General features: G+C 36.2%; 2 long non-coding RNA genes across 2 annotated transcripts; both read right to left on the reverse strand.

Annotated features, from left to right (window-relative positions):
- Window positions 1–489: 489 nt before the first annotated feature.
- LOC134418074 (uncharacterized) lies at window positions 490–13672 on the reverse strand. Its single transcript, XR_010027679.1, has 4 exons — window positions 13587–13672; window positions 7294–7433; window positions 2210–2250; window positions 490–629 (listed from the first exon to the last, which is right to left on the reverse strand). It is a non-coding gene; the product is annotated as an uncharacterized LOC134418074 (long non-coding RNA).
- A 1265-nt stretch (window positions 13673–14937) lies between these two features.
- LOC134418075 (uncharacterized) lies at window positions 14938–17981 on the reverse strand. The gene is made up of 3 exons (XR_010027680.1): window positions 17947–17981; window positions 16647–16696; window positions 14938–15114 (listed from the first exon to the last, which is right to left on the reverse strand). It is a non-coding gene; the product is annotated as an uncharacterized LOC134418075 (long non-coding RNA).
- Between the last annotated feature and the right edge of the window lie 551 nt (window positions 17982–18532).

An 18532-nucleotide genomic window follows, 5' to 3' on the forward strand; every position in this document is an offset into this window, starting at 1 on the left:
GAATAGGGTGAATTGTCACACAGCAGTAATCATTCTGAAATCTGAAATTCCGATGCCTGATCTACCATATACAGGAAATTAACATCAGAATATAATGGCTCCGTGGACAGAAGAATTTATCTTAATCCAGGAAGAATTTTTGTGTAATTTAATTCCCTAATGACAAAACATAACTCCCTCACCAAATCATTTAGCACTTCTCAATGTTGAAGTTTAAAATGCCGCTGTAGAGAGTGCCATTGTACTTAATAATGCTTATAAATAACAAAGGATTGCTTTATATATTCATTTTTGGAAAAGCGATAAACTAATCTCATTTATTCAATCACTTAAACCATACTTTTGAGTTATTACTATAAAAAGTACGTTGTATACAAGGGCTCGGGATTTTTTCCATTGCAGGTTTTAATAGTGCAAAATTCCAGCTGTTAAAAATTCATATTTTTATAGTCTAGGTATGTATATCAGGTAAATATTCTCTTACATACATTTTCTTTAACTCCTAGAAGATTACAGTTGCTTCCAAGAGGTGTCCACAGAGGTGGTGTCTGCCTCTCACATTCTGGGGCCCTCTGAAATCCAAGCTTTCCAGATTTCAGGCAAATGTTAATGACATTCAAAAGCCTCCTCTAAGAAAAAAAATGGAGTCAAGGATGAATCAATTATAAATGCATTATAGGATCCACAAAATAAAATCCCTGTGAGGAAATCATAGAATCACAGAATCACTGAATATCCTGAGTTGGAAGGGACCCATAAAACTCATCAAAGTTCGACTACTGAAAAAACCCCAACCATCCTTTGTAGAACTAGGCAGTGCTAGGCTAACAACTCTCCCACACTGACAGGTGAAGCATCTACCGAATCAAGCTTCTTGCATTTTTCCTTTGATTCTTTTCCTCATTGCTCTGAGGTTGTGAAAATAGAGATTGAGTTTAAAATCATTTTTCAAATAGGAAGCTTTAAATTATTTGTTTATAATTTTCTCTTTCACAGTATCAAAGCATATTTCCTTTCAAACTGAGAAAACATCAAGTTAAAATTCTTACAGTGGATTTGCTAGCAGTCATGCACATTTTTGTGTCTTGATTGGCAGGCCTATACTCAAAACAATTAACTAAAGATTGTGTTTTAAAGTGGTTATTAAACCTTCCATAAAAGTTGTCTAGTGTTCTGCAGGGTTTTTTTACATTATTAATTTTCAGAAAATTATTTCTTGCTGTTTCTGCAAAAAATAGAATAGAATATAAATTACATACTTCATTTAGTAATAAAAAGAGTATTAAGACTTGCAGTCAGATATCTATTATATATTATAGCTATAGTATTTGTGATAGTACACAATTGCAGATAAAATATTTGGTTGGTGCACAACTGCTCCAGACGTGTTAACTTCTAATCTAGAGCAGAGAAATGGCCAGCAGCACCTTGTTTTGACAATTAAAGTGCACAGTTTCTCTGAAAGAACAAGTGGGAGACAAGTTTCTCGCAGCTTTATTAGTCACTTTAAGATAGTTGTAGAGAGTTTTAAATGAGAAATTGCAGCATTTTTTTCTACATATCAAGTCTTTAGTGGTCAAGCCTAAAAGGAATGTTTAGTGGTCTGAATTCTTCTGTGTGTGTATATATATGTATATATATATATATACACACTAGCAGAGAAGCCCATAGGTAGGACTCAGCATCTTATTATAGGAGCTTTTAGGAACACACAGCCATCAGAGCATGTCTTGGATTGCTCTCCTTAAGGCTGCTGTTAAGCATGGATGTAGTAGGTTTTTGGCCTTACCTTACCTTCACATAAGACATGCTAGGGCATGCTTGTATACAGAAAAGATTTTAAACACTTGAAAAAGAATTTATGCTACTCAATGTCTGATGAACATACAAACTGCTGCAATCTGTTGTAAAAGAGATCTCTGGAGCAATGCTAGCTCAGATGTAGATGCATTATAATGATAAATCTGATTATAGAACTGAATTTTGATTTCAAAATACAGTTTAACCTCACAGGTTTTCTGCTGGCTTATTTCTTCTTGAATATTTAAATGTCCAAAACCAGTTCTTCCAGAAACATAGGGCTTCCAGGTAGAGAATTAAAGTATAAGTAAATATATTTTAAATTGAAAACAAAGATGTTTAATTGAACTCGTTAAAGGTTGCTGAGCCTAGAGACAGATATAAAAAATAAGACAGAAAGTCAGCTCACCAGGCAGGTTCTTCTAATCTTGCAGGATATCAATCATGTCCCTTGCAATGAGAAAATTCTATTAGCCATTGCATTTTAAATGATGTGCAAAAACATTGAAAAGAGGCCATTTTAACAAGTATATTATGTTCAAAGTTTTTAATGGAGCAATTGGATTCAATACAACATGACATAAAGCACATTTGCCATACATAAATAGATATATAAAAGCTCTGTATTTGGGTGACTGGATATCCATTTGGACGTGTATTTGGGCAGTCAGGTTGTGTGTTTCTTTTCATTCATAAAGTGACTGTGTCCCTCCACAACAGCTCTAATAATTGAGCAATAGTCTCACAGTGAAAAGATTTTTATACACTGGAAACACCATAAGCTGTGAAAGAACCAAGATAAATAGCCAGCCAGGATCATTTGTGTCTCAGCTCACCAAACTTACTGCAACTGAAACATTCCTGGATGGTATCTACAGTGCTACATTTACCTTGCTGCCAAAACTACAACCTAAATTAGAGTCCAGACATGCCATATTTTAAGTACTTCATTAAATGTTTGGATTCCATGTCCATAACAAAACCAAACATCATTATTATTAGGCACTTAAGACAATTGGGCTATATAATAATCTGTGTTAACCACCCAGATGATGTGAAGGTTTCAATTTCATTCAGAGACTGCAGGAGCTTTCTGCTTCTCGCTCTACACAGGATTCAGAAAGATCCTGATTTTGGACATCATACAGCACACCAGTTTTACTAGCAATTACTAACTAGTAATTTTTCCCACTGAAAAGTACTGAAAACAAAGGTGCAAGTACAGCAAGACAACACTCTCTGCACTCTTGCAACAATTGCAGACATATACATTTGATTTTCATGTCGCTGACAGCCCATTAGAGAAAGCTTTATGTGGAAATTTTATGTCTCCTTTCCCTTCTCAATACTGTACACTATTCAAATATCATAAAGTTTTTGGCAAAGTAATCTGGTAGGAAGGGATACTGTACTCCTGATGTTTTGTTTGAGTACATTACCCAGTCATTCTCTGCAATGCCATTTCTCTTTTTTCCATAGATACAGAAACAAATTCAATGAACTGTCAGGCTCTGAATTGTGGCTCCTGCTCAAATGGTAAGAAATATTTTGTGCTTGTTTCACTGAGAATAATCTCTAAAATAAAGCAAAGCAATCTCATTCAATATATGCGTTTCAGTGACTTTGATATTTTTTACAATATACCTCTTGTATATATTGGACTTTTTATTTCTTTTGGTTTGTTTGTTTTTGCTAGGCTGTTGAGTAAGAGAGACTTTGAATGAGAAACTTACAATGACAGTTCAAATTAAGTTTTCCAGTTATGAATTTAACCAGACAGCTATTGGACAGTACAACTGGTAAATACTAACTGATTGTTAAAAACAAATTCAGATATGATTAGCTGTGTAATATTACATACATATTGTATTGCTATAAAAGCTCTGTTTTATTGGGTTTTACTAACCGAGTGCTATTTCAAGTGCTTATAAAATCTAACTATGCTATTAAATCAGGTTTTTTAGACTGAATGTGATGGATTATGTATTATTCAGCTACTATTTGTGACTGCTGTATGTTGACCTGGATGTTGGGATCGTTAGCATATGGCTGTGTTTGCTACTGGCAGAGTTGAATGGTCAGGGTCTTCCTGGCTGTGCATCAGTGAGCTCCCACTGCACTAAAAACCAATAAGAGAAATACTCAGTGTGCAACAGTCCTGTAAGTCCTCATCATACAGCAGAGGCAGTCTTTAATCTTCTGTAAAGAAGAAATCAATGCCTGAAGCTGACTGATAGCCCCACCTTCAAGGTGACAAATTTAAGTTTTGACTCATGAATTCAGAGGTTGGAAGGGACCTCTGAAGACTGCTCAGTTCAACCACTCAAAGAAGAGCCAGAATATAATGCCTTTTTAACACCAGCTACATTAAGGAACTTTAACATGGAGGGCTGCTTCTTTGGATGAGACAACTAAAAAACCAAAAGGATATCCTGCAATTAAAAAGTCTTGCCAAAAGAGACCATTAAAAGACGCTTTTCAGATAAGCTGTTTTGTGCCTGACCCAATCTATTACACTCTGATAAAAAAGTAAAGCACTGTTGTCCTTGCATATCCCACCAATTTCTTTAAGAGTCCCAAATTTCTATTTGAAAGGGCTCTTGCACATGATTGCATTATTATAGCTTTAAGATTTACTCTGCCTCAACTGAAAACAACAGGCTCAGGGAAAGAGGTTTCAGCTAACACGCTGTAGTTCAAGCTGGAATATGTGCACAATTAGCAACAAATGCTCAGCTGATCAGTAGTATGTTCATATGCAGTTTTGGTTTATGTCTTAGCCATAGCAGCAAGACAAAGGAAATCCACCACCCACTGCCATTGGAAGCAGTGTCTAATGTGAATCTATGCAAAGTTACTACCCCATGCAAAGTATTCCACATCGCCAAAATGAGTCCAGAGTTTCCAGATGATTTTTTTTTTCAGTAGAAAGCATTCATTCTCAGTTTGTGGAACTAAGTCATCATGACTTGGGACCATCCATACAAGTGCTTTTACACAGTTAAAAGTATGCCTAGGGAAAATGCCTGCATAACTACTTGCTAGATTTAAGCTTTGAGTGTGAGGAACTGAATGAACAATAACTGAATCTCACACATTTCCATTTTTAGTCTGGAACTCCCCATCTCAGTCTATTCAGAGGGGTTTCAAATTTTATTGCCATGGTAGTAAAAGCAATGACCCAATAGTAAGTCCCCATCCAGCCAGTGAAAATTCTGAAACCTAAAAGGCTGATCCAGTAAGATATTTAAACCCATGTGATTCCTTAGTAGAGTAGTCCTATTGAAGCAAACTAGAGCTATTTCTTTCCTTGAAATAACGCCTTCTCTTAGGTCCCAGTGTTCTGCCAAACTGAGACCTGAGAGAAAGTGTCTCATAGAAAAGAAAACAGCTATAATTCCTATTTTCTGTTGGGGGCTATCAATTTCTTTCCCTAAGTTTTTACATCTGGGCTCAGACTTGCTTGCTTAAGTAATTCAACTGGTATTAGGAACACATAGACTTTTTTTTTTTTTTTAAGAAAGGCTAAGTTGGAGAACAAAAAACTTACAATGAAAATAAAACAGCACAGCTAAAGACCAAAAAGATTTTTTTTCCAAACAATTCTGAGGCAACTCTCCAAATTATTTGTGTTCCAGTAACCCCCTACATGCAACAGATCATTTCAGCAAAGTTAAGACTATTCAAAGAGCCAGTGAGCTCCAATTGCTCATAATAAATTAAAACCAAATTATTTACTGAAATTTTCTGTGGAGGCTTTCCCTGAGGATACAGTGCATTCCCTGACTACACCTCCAGTATACATTTTCATTCAGAGAAGATGAGTTATTTTGCGTGATCAGATGGCATCCTTGTTCAAACCTTGCTCTGTAATGCCAGATATCTTAGGCAAATGTAAACACTAATAACATAATATATTTCTAATTGTTTCTGAGCTTTTTCACCAGTAAAAAACAAGCCAGCATATAGAGATGAATACTGCTTGTAACTTAATATACAGCAGAAACTTCTTTTTAATTCTTGCCAATGTGTTATGCTGTTAGGTGACATTGGACTTGACTTTGCCTTCTGCCCTGTTTGCAGCCTTCTGACAATACAAAAATGAATTATTGCAGGGTGTCTAATTAATGCCAGCTTTTGCAGAGGGAGTTTTATGACTCATCAAGACCATATAATCATTGTTATTAGAAGTCTCACCCTATATTGTTTTGCCAGAAAATTCTGATTTACATGTCACCTACTGAAATTTAGTGAGCTCAATCTGCTTCTAGTTTTAGCACAAACAGGAAAGTGCATCTTGTTTTCACATCCCACCCCTCTAATCACACTCTTCCAAGACAATAAATATCCATTACAACTTGTACATAACCTGTCATAAATACAATAAAACTAAATAAGTGTGTTGATGATACCGCAACATGTTTTTAACAAATAGATTTTGAAGACCTTCAATCCTGGGAAGGTAACTATATGTAATTTCATGGGGTCCACAGTAGCTGTGATCTGATTAGAGAGCTCATAACGTTAGTGTTGACCATGAATTTGGGATACATTCTTTTTTACTCCAAGTGTTTGTTTTAGTACAGTTAGATTATACTGCTACTGTAATGTAAATGATTGCAATTTATAAACTAAATATTACTGGCACTACTATCTTCATTTTTGAAAAATTTTTGTTTTAGTTATTGATTGTTTCAATTTGTTGATAACAAGAACCTGAAGAAGCCACCCATTGTATCAAATATAAATTCTTCTTCTTGAAGTTAATCACACAACACAGTCCTCTTAAGCTTCCCCTTAAAATCATTTAGGCATTTTTGGCTCCCAGTGTTACAAAGTAGTAGACTGGCCCAAACCTCACTCATCTAATAGTTAAAAACCTTTATAGTAATTTCCACCCTAGGCCTATACACGATCGCTTTGCTTACCTATGTTCACATGCCAAGTACTAGTTTTCAGCTAAAATAGTAGTTTTATTCCCGAGTGTTAAATTTTATGAGCTTTTTAGAGTGAAAAAATATTTTCCAACCTTTCATTTCCCTACTAAAATTAAGATAATCTGTTCTAGTCTCCTCTCATAAGATTAGCTCTCCCAACTGTAATCAGCCAATAGCCTTTTCCTGTATTCACAAGAACCTGAACTCGACCATGGGGGAGCAGAACTGAACCCATGTTCCTCTGGACTGATTCCAGTATCTTGCACTACTTTCTCTAGTGGAAATGCCCTCCTTGTGTGATCTGCTATATCTATTTTCAGAGCTGAATCACATTGATAGCTCACAGCAAACCCTCCATAAATTAAAACACACATATTCTTCTCATGCATAATCATGCATGGTATTATATGGAATGTTATATTGTTTAAATTATCATTAATTAGTTTACTCCGTTCTTCTTTATAGAATTGAATCTGATTATACATTTTATTTTTCTTTTATTGTCGTTTTTCTACTTTTTGTGAAATGTTGAATCTAGTCAGTTCCCGAGACTCACCTTTGCAAAGATTTCCATAGCAGTACATGCATACAGGCTGCTTATTTTTCAATGCCTTCACCCCACTGCCTTGTTCATCCTCTTCAATACATTTCTTCTGAAGTCCAGTTTAAATAAAATATCTTCAAGTGAAATCATTACTGGAAAATACATGACAGTTCCGTTGCTTACAAAATTAATTACCAAAGAAGGTACTAGTTTTGTCAAATATAATCAACTTTTGTTGAACATCTTTCCATCTCCTCGAGCGTCTTTATTTGTTGTCTTAATATTATCTGAGAGTAATTTATTTAAACTGAGCTACATCCATCTAGTTTTCTGAATTACTTGTTTCTTTCAACCTACAAAAAACCAATGCTATTGAAGATATAAATACTGCTGTTCAGATGAAAGAAAAAGACAGCCTGTTAATCTAATGGAACCTGTTACATATGTGTTCCATTCCAACACTTCCCAAATATGTCATACTGCCTAACCTGATCTCTAAATCTCGATTTTTCCCAAAAAATAATGCAGGAAACAGCGCAAGTTTTATCCACTGCTACAATGCCTATGCCCTCAGCTTTATCCAAAAAGAAAAAAGTCCTAAAAAGAAAATAGTATTATTTAATTTGAGGGTTTTTTATCCCAACCACTAAATTCCTTAAGAGCTGATTAACAAAAATGTTTCTTGGTGCTGGTTATGATCATTTGTATGCTGGTACAGAGCAAGCATTTATTAATACTGGGGCAGTAGGAGTAAAAAAGAATCAACTGGTAGTGATTTCTAATTGTGCTTAAGCATTAAAATGGGAAAGCTTTCCTGTGCAAGTACAAATATATCAAGTAATTTTCAAATCAATTTAACCAAAAAATTTAAAAAAAGAGCAAGGTGTTTTTGAAGCCAGTCAAACTCAGTTTTTGTCAAACAGTTCTTTGAAGCAACTGAAAGCTGAGCCCATTTAAGCCACGTTCTCAGCATTACAGTGAGTTCCTACCCTGAGAAAACCTCACATTGATTTTGGTACAAATTAAAAAGAAAAAAAAAAAGAGAAAATTAACCAGAAGCTTTGTGTATTCTTTGCCTTATACAAAAGGAGAGGAAGAAATAACAGATAAGGAAAGAAATGTTCCCTGAAAATTTTTGAGTCACATAATGTTAGAAATTTTGGTGAATATGGCCAAACGACTAATATATATAATTCAAATTGGTGAAATAATATTTCAGGCCAATATTTGGCAACTGTTATTTAACAGTTTACTTAAACTTCCTTCTTTCTTAATGATTCATTTAACCTGTAAGCTTTTTACAATACTGTTCATGAATGATGTGAAAAACAGATTGGTTTATAGTTTGAAAAGTATGGATGGAACAGTAGCTAGTGAGCTATAGGAAATTGAATTTTTTTCAGTAAATGTAAATACATAAAAACTAGGAAATAGAGAGCATTTAACTTTTACTTTGTCATTCATCTTTAGAATTATTTTATTATTTTTATTTGTTTAAAGAAAATAAAATATGAACGCAATTTAAATTATGTTTTAGTAACATATACCAACAAAATTTTTTAAAGTATCTGGTAAAAAAGAACATAAAAGGTATCTTATGTCAACATTTCTGTTTTGCTTAGAGCAAAAAAAGACTCCTCAGAAACTTCCCCTCTGGTAATATCACCTGTTAATTAACCACAAAAATTCCAGTGGTATGTCTGATGATGTAACATGGTTTAAATCTTTGTGACTTTCAGAGGCCTGTTAAAATTTGAGCATTTTAAAATAAACATCTCAAAGCCACATCCTAAGTTTAGGGATTGAATTTGCCTTCCAGGGACTTTGTTTCCTTCTGTTTTAACCATTTTGGGAGAGAAGGCCCATTCCTGGTCCCAGTAAGTTCTCTGGACCTGGTCCTGCTGGTTCTGGTCCCTGGAAGTGATTTCTGTCCCTGTCTCACTCAGCCTCTCTGCCCACCTGCCCCTCTCCCTGCCTTTCTCCTTCTCTGGCTTTTCCCTCTCCTAACATGCATTAATTCACTCTTTGTGCACCACATTCACGTGCAAACTGGATACATATTCATGACCAGTTCTGACTCTAAACACCCTACCAAAACAAGAAATCTAAAAAAATGATACTTAAATGGGTTTTTAAAAGAAAGGTATTTTATAGTAAGGCACCAGGTAGGCAATAAGATTCACCACCTTCTCGAGACAGCAAAGCCATACTATTAAGCCAGATTCAAAGTCAAAAGTTACTTCTTTGTTCAAGGGTGCCTCGCATATAATCTTATCTAAATTCAAAAGGTAACAAACCAGCTCAATCATCAAAACTTGAGTGAAAAGCTATGCAGTACATATCTTACTCTTGAAATAATCACTTTGGGGCTGGGGGGACAGATTTTCTCTAATACTGCTTCCCAAGTCTCTTTTCCAGTGCAAAGTTTCTTTTGAAGCCTTACATAGCTCTCAAGCAACAAGCTACGAGCTTTTGGAAGATGTCAGTGGCCTGGTTGGAAAAGACAGAGTGGGTGAGGCTGAAGTCTCTGTCAATGCATCCTATTTACAGAAATTTTGCCTCAGTGATCAATAACCATGTGGAACAGAAAGATGGTTTTATTCTCCCTTTGACAATGTGCCATCTCCATTGCCTAAGGACTTTCTTCACTGTCAGACATGTTTTGTTCAAGTATCTATAGCCAGTATAACAGCAACATAATGTTTTACACTCAGAGGTGCCAGCTATGCTTTCACATTTGATTTGCATTTATTCCATAAAACGTCAGTATTCTAAAATGCTGTAGCACCTGGCTTTAAATCACTGGCAGCAACATAAACCTGCTGAATAACAAGCTCAGACGCAAAGAGGAGATATCAGAATGTGGTTTCAGTGTCGAGTTTCATCTTTTAGAACTCAATCTTCACAACAGAATCTCAAATACTGTGGCAAAGGCAATTATTATTCTCAAACTAATTAGTAAATACAGGTACTTGAGGAAGATTGAAGTGAAATAGGCAATACTGCTGAAAAGTACACATATCTTCCCTTCTCCACTGAGACTTAAAAAAGAAGGTGTAAATATGGATGGGGTATGGCATACAAAAAAGCCCACACGTATCTGGTTGTCACACTGACATTCACTAACCTTTATGTCAGGAAAATCTGGTTTGCATTTAAGCTTTTTAAATTATTATTCTGTGTTTACTTCCCTTTTGTAAAAGCAGTTTTTCTTTCAGATTTTCATATGTTTCTGGACTCATGACTAAATGTTATCATCTCACCCTGATCAACAATTTGCACACTGACAGCTGAGCTGACACAGCTGACCTGCCCTGGCTGGGAGATAAAATCCATAAGCTCAGTGATGAGATGTGCTAAAAGTGTGATAGTGGTCAGGGAGACCTTCCACTGAAGGAATGAATGGAACTCAATTAGAGCCATTCAGTAGCTCTAGTTCAGTTCCACTCGCTATATGTCCCTACCTCTAAAATATGTCTCTGCCACAGACTGCCAGACATAGAGGTGTGGGTATGGTAGAGTTAGGTTCCTCAAGAAAAAGCTAAGTAAGTGTGACTGTTTATGAAAAGGAATAATTCTAGAGAAACAGTAGGTTGTTTCACTGAAATGGAAATATAGATGAAATGTGAATTTCATGACTTAGATTTAACAGGAAGCCCTGGGTTGTTTTTCAGTTTTGGTTCATTAGGACAAAAGTCTTGGAACCTGATCTACTGATGTTTTTTGCTAAGAAAACAGACCTTTAAAAACTCTGTCAGAAGCAGTAATTATGTCTATACAGACATGTCTTTAACTAAATGAGTTCAAATTTTTCCTTCATGTGGGATCAGGTAACAAACAGCCCATTTATCACTGTCCAGATCCTTAAAATTAAGTCCTTATTTCTTTTTATGTTTCTTTCTCTATTGCAAACTAATGGCACGTTTTTCTTAAATACAGACTATATAATATATATGAAAATTTTAAAGAATAAATCATTTAAAAGCAAGCATTTTGTAACATAGTTGTTTCCACTTGGAAGCCAGTAGTGTGAAACTGTGTCATTTCCAATTACTGCAACTTACGACCTGGACAAAGTGCATTTTGGAAGATAGGAACCAGAATTTGTAAGTGTTTTTACCAACTTCATGGGCCAGCACTGAGTCAGTAGGCCAGAGAGGATTATTATTTATACAAACTTCAATTTAGTCCCCTGTGTTAAAGCAGTGTTCTAGGGATGAACTCTAGTCAGACTGTAGCTCAACAATTAAAATAGATTAATTCCTAGTACAGAACCAGCAGAAGACTGAAGTGCTGTGAAAATCGCCATATCCTGCAACCTTTTTTGGTTCTTTTTTCAATTTCTTTATTCAGGCCCATCCATTCTTTTTTTGTCAAAAAGCCCAGAGGAGACACACCCCAAGTTTCAGTTTTAGTTACTTAAAAACATTTAAAATTTTGATAAGACTTTAAAGTATGAATGTATGTGAAGATTTAGAGAAGGGAAAAACCATGGATGTAGCTGTGAGAGATTTTTTGTCTTTTAGACAAGTAAAAATCTCTTACTAATATTTTTGCAACATCATCCCTCATAGAAGGGTTTCTGCTTTGGATATGACTCTGAAGAAATGTCAGATGCATGGAAAGCAGCTGCTTTATGGCTTTGTTTTTTCCTCCTGGAACACAACAGAAGGAAATGTCAGGGCATTCAGAAGGAAACAGTTGATAGGCAGGTGCTAAAATAATTCAGTGAAATTGAATTTGACTTGGGAAATTATAGTGTTGACAGTGCATGTAAGTGTGTGCATGTATGGGTTTTCATAAATTGTTTGGCACACTTAGTGATTAGAAAAAGGCATCCAAAGTTAATACAAGATTTAGTACAAAAGAACACAAAAACTGATAGAATTATTCAGCAATACCATAGCATATTTTTCTTTAAGAACAATATTGGTTCACTGGTTGAAAAAAATTATATTGCAGGGTGTTACACCTGGTATATTTTCATATGTATTTTGTTGACCAGGCAATGTTAAATTTGTGCTAAATAAAAACAAGGATATATTTGCCAGGAAATACAGTTTTGGTGGTGGTTTTTTTGTTTGTTTGTTTGGTTTGTTTTTTTTTTTTATTTAATTAATTGCTACAGAAAATAATCTCTGGAAACCACAGCAGCCTAATTTCTGCTTATAATTATCTAGGGCCTAAAAATGTTCTAGAGATCTTTAGGGACTTAAGAGAGTCTACTCGCATTTTCTCAATATCAGTACAATTTTTGGGTTGGTTTACTCAATTATTGGAAAATCATCTTCATGCACTGACAATAGACAGGATAAAATGGATCTTTTTACAGCTAGATATTTGAAGTTTCTGCAGTTTTACTTTGGTATTTTCTCTCGGGTACACAGAGAAATGTGGAAGGACCTGTGCTGAATATCCCGAATACTGGGACTTTCTGCAAAGGTGTTCTGGCAGTAGCTTTAAATCATTTTGCTATTATTTTTGAAGGAAATTATTTCATAGAAGCATTCTAGCTGGAATAGGCTATCTGTTCAAAGTTTCTCATTATACAACAGAGTTACAGAGGGGATATCAAGGTCATTGAACCCACTCCATCTATTTCTCTCTTACTGATATGACAATTTTAGTCATCATGATCTCTTTTTTGCTTACCTTGGAAAATTGTTGGGGGTTTTACTACAATTATAAATATGTAATATTAAATTTTGCATCAAAGTAATATTAAAATTGCATACTGAAGTAGGAAAAAATATGCTATAGATATGAAGAAAGTGAGAGTTAAAGGTCTCAATCTATACATAAAGAAATTACTTGAAAATCTTGTCCAACACACCTAGATAGAAAAATGTGACCACTTTGCTGAAAACAGGCCATGTGATGAGAAAATGTACAGCACTTCCATTGGTGTGTGTGTGTGTGCATTTCTGAACACTGGAAAAGGTAAACAACCTTCCCAGTATCCAATAGCCTTAATCTTGATGGAAAACTTACCTTCCTGCCTTTTGTTGCTTTACTTCTCACTCTTCACACCAAATGTATAAAAGAACTAAAAGCAACTTCTTAGAGGAAGGAATTAAGTTTACAGGCATAATTTTCCTTTGGATATTGATTAACCTTTATATTTTAAACTTTTCAGAACTGATTGTCAACTTTTTTCATTAGACTAATTTTCTAGGTTGAGAATGGATTTTGTTTTCTTTTCTTTTTCTGCTGCACATTACCTTGCATGACTGCTTGGAGTTAATTTGTGCAGCACAGGAATAATTTACCTTATTCTCTCTCTCTTTAACTGTAGAAATACTCACACAGGGGTGAAGGAGGGTGCCATTTCCCGAACAACAGAATGAAGTGGACTGGGCCCAAAAAACATTCCTCAGCATTTAGACATCAATTTGGCAAGATCTGAAAATATGGAAGATGGAACATATCAGTCACTAACAGCCAATCTACACATTCATGAGACTCTACAGCTGGCGTCATTTAGATAAGCACAGTGCAATTAGCAGAGCTGGAATTTAGATAGAACAATGGAACTATCCCTCTTCCTCTTGAAAATATCATCAGGAGATGACAAGTAATGACAAGTAATTAACATCTTGATTAAACTCTTCCGTGAAAAGATTCAACTCCAACATCATGGACAATTATGCAGAAACATTAATTTAATTAATATTGGCAAAGAGGGAAGAATATAATCTTTTAAAATACCACCATCTCTTGTTTCAGACTCTGAAAATATCCTATTTTTTCGAGGTATATTTTGTACAACTGATGTTCAAGGAGTAGATTCTGAATTGTCCTCATTTTTTTTATATGCTTGCAGATGATAGAAGCCTTTTGTTGAAAGATAATTTATGGTTTATATCCTAACACTCAGTTTTAAAGGGAGGAAAAAAAAGCATTTCACAAGACCACATAAAATAAAAAGTACCTGATATGCAACCCTCAGTTTTGAGTAGGAACACTATCCTGTTACTTCCTTAAGCAATAAATGACCTTTTTGGTGGATTCACATCATTCAAAGCAGAATAGTTTCTAAAACAATTTATACCTTTCAAAGAAAAAAAAACAGTCACTTTATACCTGCCCGATCACAGGAACACATCCTGGCAACTGCTCTGCAACAAGATCCAGCAGATAAATGGTGTGTGAAGAATACTAATCAGGGTGCTGTATAAACAAAGTGCCTCCTCCACTTCTGTTTCTAGAAGGTTATTGTCCAAAGGTTTCACTAAAACAATAACTGCCCCTTTAAAAGTCCTTCTGCCTGGGGTAAAAGATAAGCTTGCAAGTTAACTTTCATATGCAAGTACCAACTCTGTCGATGCTATCAAGCAATTGCTCAATTTGTGCAACTTCAGTGATTTCACACTCAGGTGATTTGCGTTTCTGCCCTTCTAACATTTTAGTAGGGGAGGTAATGTGTGCATGTGGGTGGTTGTGGAGAAGGAGAATCACTTCTGTGGTCAATATTTTGGTATTTCAAACATTAAGGTAGAGTCCAATAAAAATGTTAGGAGCAAGGGCTGCACACTTTCCTCTTGCTCATCTCATTTCTCTAAAGCATAGAACAAAGGATGCTGAACACATTGATAGCACAGAGCACTCACTGAATTGTTGAATGCCTAATAGCCTAATATCAAACCAGCACCAGCAAATGCAGTAAATTCCTCTGAGGCAGCACTTCAGAGCACAGATTCAGCAGCAGGAGGTCCAGTGTGTCCACTCTAAATCCTGAGCTCTCCAAGTCCAAGAAACATGAAGTCTAAGCCATACAAATTACAGGTCAAAGTAGAACTGTGAAGTTTCAAGGCCTCTTGTTTAAACATTGACCTAGAGAAACAGACAGATATTAAAGGGTGTTCAGTTCGTATTTCAGCTTTTTAAGCTATAGAGTCCACAAAGGGAAAAAGGTTTCTGCGGAACAGTCTGAGGATGTTGTGTATCACAAAGCAGAGAGAGGAATGTGAAAGGGCAAACAGTCCCAAATTCTCTGTCCACACAAACTAAATTCTGTATGAATTCCAGGTCAGGGAAGGATAAACCAGAAGACCTTCAAATCCCACAACCCTCCTGCAAGAGCTGATAAACCTGAACTTTCACCATCTCCCTAAACTTAGAATTTAATTCCAGATTTTGATCCTCTTGCTTATTCTTTTTATCCATACCCTAAAAAGAAGACTAGTAGAGAAGGAGAGAGGGTCTTCAGACAAGCTACTGTAAAAACATGGGGATTATCCTTTATCTTCTGTTCCAAATATTTTTCCTGTGAGCCCACTCCCTGTTCTTACAAATGATCCAAGGCCCTGTCTCTTTTCTCCCTGTGGATGACCCCTTACCCCCTGAGTGGTTTGGAATGACATTAGAAATCTCCTTTGACATTACCACATCTTCAAAGCACTACAACACTGGATTCCTGCCACAGCAAAGATCATTATATCCTCATTCCGCCAAACATCCATTCTACTACCACTAATTACTGAGCTGAAAATACCTCACCTTGTCACAACATCCCTATTTTCTCTGTCAGAAGCTCACCAAATAATCTTTGTCTCCTTTCCCATTTTTTCTTGAAGTTTCTTACATAAGTAATCTAAAAATAAGTACCATCCAGAGCCTTCTGTTTCAAAACCATGCTCAAGCAGCCAGATGTTATTTCTTACCTGTTTGCCTAAATTTGTCTACCACACACCTGAATTTCTACTTACAGCTGCTGAGAATGCCAAACTCATCTGTGAACCACTGAACTTCCTATTTGGTTCAAAATCCTCTAAAGCCTCCTGAATCATCCTAAGAGAGGTAAAAGTTCACTAAATCCCTATTCTGACACAGCCATTCACGTAGGATTAAATTTGCCAGCCTTATTTCTCCCAGGGAATTAAAAAATCCAGATATAAAAAACCTACAGGGTAGGAACCTATGAAAGGGAAGAGACTCTAAAGAACATACCTGGGGGGGAGGGAAACAAAGCAAAACAAACCAAACCTCAAACTTACATTGTTTGCTTAGTCTCTAAGGAAGAAATTGCATACTAGAATGTAAAGTGTATATGCTCAAGGTGTAGTTTTCCTTCTTTTCCAGTTTCCCTTCTCTTTCAGCAACATAAGAAACAGGCTCCAGGCAATGGCAGCTGTGAGAAGTCATTCCCTTTGTGTCTCACCCATTAATTTGGTCTCCATCTCAGTCACCTGCTGTTCTCACCGCAGCTCACCAGCTGGGCAGCTTTTCTCTCGCCAATCCCTTGCACACAGCCTGTGGACTCCAGCAGGAGAGAGGCCAGGGCACTGCCAGCATGAGAAGCTCTGCCCCAGGTATGCCATGCACACTCAGCATGCAATCCACCTCAGACAGCTGCAGCTTCTTACCTGTGACCATGGGGAGAGGAGGCCTGACCCAGGGCAGACTGTCTCCTGTGCTGGAAAAGAGGGAGGCTGGTAGGTGTCCACAAAACTGAGAGGTTTCACACCAAAAATAATAGCAGGACTCAAATAGCCCTGGACATGCACAAGATCTGAGAACACTATCCAGCTGTTTGCCTCAGGGGAAAACACAAGTACCCACCATTTTTCCACACATTCTCTAATTGCCATGGCAGGAGACCCCACTATGGGACAGGAATCCCAATGCCCAGGCACCACAGCCCCAGCTGCAGGGCACAGAGCTCTGCCTCAGCACCAGGAGGTACCAGGACCATTTCTTGCTCAATTTCTCGCTGTCTGCCAAGTAGCATTGGGTAGGTATTTCCTGTGGAACTGTGTGGAGCAATGTTTTGTGCCAGTGAGGAGAAATAGGGAATTCAGGAGTCGAACTGATAGCGATTTCCTGCCTTGCAGGAAAGCCACCACCTATAAGAAGATTGTTGGTCTTTTCTCCCTCAAGTTCCTGCATACAATTATTATGGGTTAAAACTCCATTTTCATATAAATCTCAGTAAGATTAACTGGACAAAAGCATTAATTTCAAGTCTTTATGAATAATTTCTTCAGAATACTCCTTGTGTTTTAAATCCATGCCAGTCAATTCCACACCAGACAATTCCACAGTAACTTTCACATGGAGAAGCCCCCCACACCCCACTAAGGACCATTGAAATGTTTTTCTTGCAGCAACAATAGAAATCTGGAAAAAAATCTGTTTAAGGGTCCAGATATGTTGCAAAAGTGGTGATTTGATTCTAAATATCATTGGGTAAGACTTATTTTTAAATGGAAAGTAGATACTATTTAAAATATTTTTACTCATATACAAACTTAGCTCCCATTGATTTGATAAATAGTTTTCTGCAACGTGTTATTGGCCCAAACGTTGTGCAACCTTTTCATGCAGGCCTGTGCATGGCAATACACATGCCAAGGTGGTAACACCTTGAATTAACAGAGATTTCAACAGCCCCTTTGGAAAGAGCTTTGGTTTTTTTCAGAATTGTGACACAAATAAACGCCTATAATGTCATTGGCTTCATTATAGTATAACAGCTGGCAACATTTGCATTTTTCTCAAGTTTATCTCCACAGAATTGCCAAGAAGTGGTTTTCTCACATCATAATGCTACTAGAAAATTAGTTTTAAATTATTAAGATAATGTCACAGGAATATTCACTAATATGGCAACATTTCTTTTAAAGTTGTCATACAGCCTCTTTCTTAGAAATTGAATGATAATACCTGCCAAATTCATCTTGCTTCAGCAGAACACCACACCACTACTCAGGACAATATGCATGCAGACACTCTCAGGAGATCCTGTAGGCATCAGTTGGGTATTCATAAATTATTTCCTATGTGGTACTTTGAACATATAAGAATGGGACATGTAAGAATGTAATCTCCTGAGGTGACTTTCCACACTTAGAAAAACCTGAACAAATGACCACATTAGCCCAGCTAAAAAATTATATGCATTAAGGAATAGTGTTTTCTAAATATAGCAGCTATTCAAATTTGAAATGCAATTCCCTTTCAACATAATTAACTTTGCAAATGGATTCTCATGTAGAATTATTCAGGAATAGCTAATTTCTAATATTCTAAGATTCTTCACATCTAATATAATATGCACAAAGTAGTATCACCTTTGTACAGACAACAAATTTGAAGCAAAATATCAAGGAAAAATAAAGTTGTTGACATGACTTGAATTAAGACCTCCAGATATTCTTATATACACACACTTAACTAATCCACTTCTCTCCCTTATAGATTTATAAACTATCACAGGTGTTGAAACAAGTAACAAAATTGTGTGATTAAA

This window comes from Melospiza melodia, chromosome 4, assembly GCF_035770615.1.
Source record: "Melospiza melodia melodia isolate bMelMel2 chromosome 4, bMelMel2.pri, whole genome shotgun sequence".
Lineage (NCBI taxonomy): Eukaryota > Metazoa > Chordata > Aves > Passeriformes > Passerellidae > Melospiza > Melospiza melodia.